Raw genomic sequence first — 4083 nt, 5'->3', positions numbered from 1 at the left:
TGTTCTTTTAAATATATTTTTGCTTAATGTTACTATGGAAATGCAACTTTATAGATAAAAAATTAATTTTATTAGTATATTTGTATTCATAAACTGAAGCATCTTTCCCTTTCTACTTGGAAAAATGAATTTTTAGAGTTCTTTGCCCCCCTTTTTTTTGAAACAGAGTCTCCCTCTGTCACCCTGGGTAGAGTGCAGTGGCATCATCATAGCTTGCTGCAACCTCCAACTCCTGGGCTAAAGTGATTCTCCTGCCTCAGCCTCCCGAGTAGCTGGGACTACAGGCCTCTGCCACCACACCCGGTTAATTTTTTCACTTTTAGTACAGATGGGGTCTCACTCTTGCTCAGGCTGATCTCAAACTCCTGAGCTCAGGCAATCCTCCCACCTTGGCCTCCCAGAATGCTAAGATTACAGGCGTGAGCCACAGTGCCCAGCCTAGTTCTTTGCCTTTTAAGTTCTCTTTTGTACAATAAACAACTCTAAATAATGTGACAACTTTTCTTAACTGACCTTCCTCATCTTGTAAAAAATGTTCCAAAATATATATGCTATTAATAACCAAACATAACAATTGCTTAAAATTGGGGTGGGGTGTGTGTGTCCGATTTTCTCTTATATTAATTCTAAAACCACAAAGAACTTGTGCCAAGAATGGTGCCCAGTCCTTTCTAAGTGACAGAGTTGGCCAGGATCTGTTATCAGTAGGAGTGCTCAGAATTACTTTATGGCCATCAAAAGTTTCAACTGTTGCCCCAAATCCCTTGGGTCGCTAGTTCACAAAAAAGCTGGGTGGAGTGAACCACAGTTATGGGATTTGATCCTGGCCTCATTAGCAAATTAGCACATCAGGCATTTCATTATTAATTTTCAAAAAAAATCTATATAACTCTTAAAACTAGGGTAAATGACTTGGACACATATGCCAGCTTCAAAGATAAGAATATAAATCATTAGGGTTGGCTAAGGGAAGAAAAAATTTCAGTTCAAAACTTGCAATGTAACAAAATGGAGCACTACCCAAAATGAATTTAAATAATCATTAAAGCAAAATAACTATACTTTCATGAAATATATTGGGGAAAAAAGAGTAGTCCCAATAAAATGTAATTGCATATTATGAAACATGAACTTAGTACTTAAGAATAGGGAAAGCTGTAAAAAAAGAAAGACAAAAAAATAAGAAAGAAAGAATAGGGAAAACTGTTCACTTGTAAAAGGAAATGGTATGACTAAGTTCATTAGTGAATAACTTTCAAGTATCTGTTTTATTCCATTATCCTAGAACATACTTTATAATTGATTGAACAAGTATTTTTCTTCAAACTTAATATGAAGAATTTTATATAAATTTGTATAAAATTAAAGGGTAAATATGTCACAGACTCTAAACTGTATTCTAAATGTATTAAAACAGACCTATATGTGAAAATGCACTTGAGAGGAAAATTTATACAGATATTATAAAATTACAATTAACAGCCAAGCACCATGGCTCACGCCTGCAATCCCAGCACTTTGGGAGGCCAAGGTGGGAGAATCACCTGAGGCCAGGAGTTCAAGATCAGCCTGGACAACAAAGTGAGATCCCCATCTCTACAAAAAATAATTTAAAAATTTAGCCAGGCACAGTGGCGCATGCCTATAATCCCAGTTATTTGGGAGGCTGGTGCAGGAGGTTCACTTGATCCCAGGAGTTCCAGGCTAAACTAAGCCACGATCACGCCACTGCATGCCTGCCTGGGTGACAGATAAAATAGTCCACAACAAACACATTATATAGGAAAGGAGAATTTTATATTCTGCACAGCTTAGAATAGTAGGTAGGCACCTGTCAAGTAAATGCTGCACATTTAATTATCTTTATTTTCATATATAAGAAAAATTTTTATTTCAAAATAAGTTAATGTGATAGAAGCAGCATCATTTTTCCCAATCAGACTTGAAATTACAATGAGAGCCACATCACCATTTATTACATTAGAATTGATTTGTAATCTAAGCAGCATTTGTGATGACAACATTAAAATTGGTGGTATTTTCACAGAGAAAGGTGTTGGAAGGACCTTTAAATAATCTTGTTATAATATTAATTTTCATCTTTCTAAACCATCATTTCTTCCTTACCAAAAAGAATCCTGCTACTAAAACTATTTAAAAAAATATTTCCCAAAAGAAAACTAAAAAAAAATTGAATTTTGTGTTAATGTAATTATGCCATTATTAAAACCAAGAACCAATTTGGTTTTTCCAAATAGGCTTTCATATTATCTAAAGCTTACCTTTTGAAGTTACACTTTTTAGTTTTGTTAATTTTCATAAAAAATGAAGCAAAATATGGTAAAGCATTAGCAAGAACAACTAAAATGGTTCCTAAAATCCAAAATACTAATAAGAAAAAGCAGGTTTTATGGTATGATAATAGAATTTATTAATGTGGATATGTGGTTTTAAAAATGGGTGAGACTTTAGATGTATGAAGCAGAGGCTTCATACATCTAATATGCTAAGACAGATGAAAAGCACATGTAAGATTGATAAATAATCAGATACCTGTTACCCTGATGGTTGCTCCTGCTTTGAGAAAGGAAACACAGACATCAAAGGAAAGAGTTAGGAGGACAATCCGAGATGAACCAGCAACCCTAACAATTCAGTCAACAAAATGCTTTTAGTTCTACGTTACATACAGAGTCCAAGCGCAGCAATACTTCCAGGTTATAGCTTAAGTTCAAAAGACAATTCCAATTCCTTTTATTGTTCTGTTGAATTAAGTTCCAAACTTAAATTTTATCTTTGATTACTAACCAGTTCAAAGTTTTGTTATTCCAAAAATAACATTCCAAATAGGTTTCTGGAGCTCCAAAATATTTTAAGCAGCCTGTTACGGACTGAATGTTTGTGTCCTCCTCAAAAATTCATATGTTGAAGCTTGGCCAAGCTCCAGTGTTATAGTATTTGGAGGTGGGGCCATTAGGAGGCAATTAGGGTCAGATGAGGTCATGAGGGTGGGACCACCATGATGGGATTAGTGTCTTTATGAGAAGACACACCAGGGAACGTGCATGGGGGTGCATACGTGTGCTCCCTCCAGGCACACGCACTGAGAAATGACCATATGAGCTCACAGTGAGAAGGTGGCTGTCAGCAAGCCGGGAAGAGAGACCTCACCAGAACTCAACCATGCTGGTACCCTGATCTCAGACTTCCAGCCTCCAGAACTGTGAGAAAATAAATTTCTGCTGTTTAAGCCACTCAGTCTACGGTATTTTGTATGGCATCCCAAGCAGTCTGAGACACAGCCTTAGGACAGCCTATGGATGTAATTATTAGAGAAAATGTATAAAATGGTACTACTTTGCAAAAGTACAACCAAATTAGTATTTACTTTAATCAAATGGTCAGGATCTAGGCTTTTTCTATATTATTCAAATTTTTTGAAGGATGATACTATCATTAATTCACCTCATAATTTATTAGTTGGAAGATACAACAAGATAACAAATTGGATCTTACTTTTATTCTTTAAAAATGAAATCACAATCTTTCTATAATATAGCAGTATTTTTAAAATCTAGCATTCTCAAGAAACAGTTTTGAAGAGAATCTTCCCCAGTCCTAAAGCTTACCTTATTTTAAAATAGCAAAACTAATTTTGACAAGTTAGAGAAACACTATCCTTAAATATATTAACCACTTTAGAGTTTCCTTGAATTTAAGTGAACACTGTCTTGATGCTCTCAAAGTTATGTGTACCAACTCTGGCATTGGATAAGAGAGTAGGAATAGGTTTATACTTAGATGTCCAGGTCTGTTGTACCCTCCAGTAAATGGATCTAGAATGCTGAGATTTTCTACCTGGTCTCTTCCCTCACCGTCAACTATCATGTCAATATCATGGCAGTGAGTTCTCTTACTTTACTTCCTGTTGGATTTCCCTACTTCTGGTTCTTAGCTGATAACCAGATGACTAAGATGCTGGAAGTCAGACAGATAAGTCAGGCATTTTTCTACTTTGTAAAGGATATGTGATATGTTACATAATCATTCAAATTAAAATAATCTTTTCTATATAGAATTATA

At 35.2% G+C, this 4083-nt stretch overlaps 1 protein-coding gene across 1 annotated transcript in view; it reads right to left on the bottom strand.

Moving 5' to 3' along the window:
• The window catches only part of SYNJ1 (synaptojanin 1), a 99584-nt gene that overhangs the window by 1302 nt on the left and 94199 nt on the right, over positions 1-4083 (bottom strand). The window lies entirely within an intron of this gene.

The sequence above is a fragment of the Propithecus coquereli genome, unplaced genomic scaffold (genome assembly GCF_000956105.1).
Source record: "Propithecus coquereli isolate 6110/MARCELLA unplaced genomic scaffold, Pcoq_1.0 Scaffold54, whole genome shotgun sequence".
NCBI classification, from domain to species: domain Eukaryota; kingdom Metazoa; phylum Chordata; class Mammalia; order Primates; family Indriidae; genus Propithecus; species Propithecus coquereli.
Note: the sequence above shows the minus strand (reverse complement) of the source record. Positions and strands in the feature narration are given on the sequence as shown.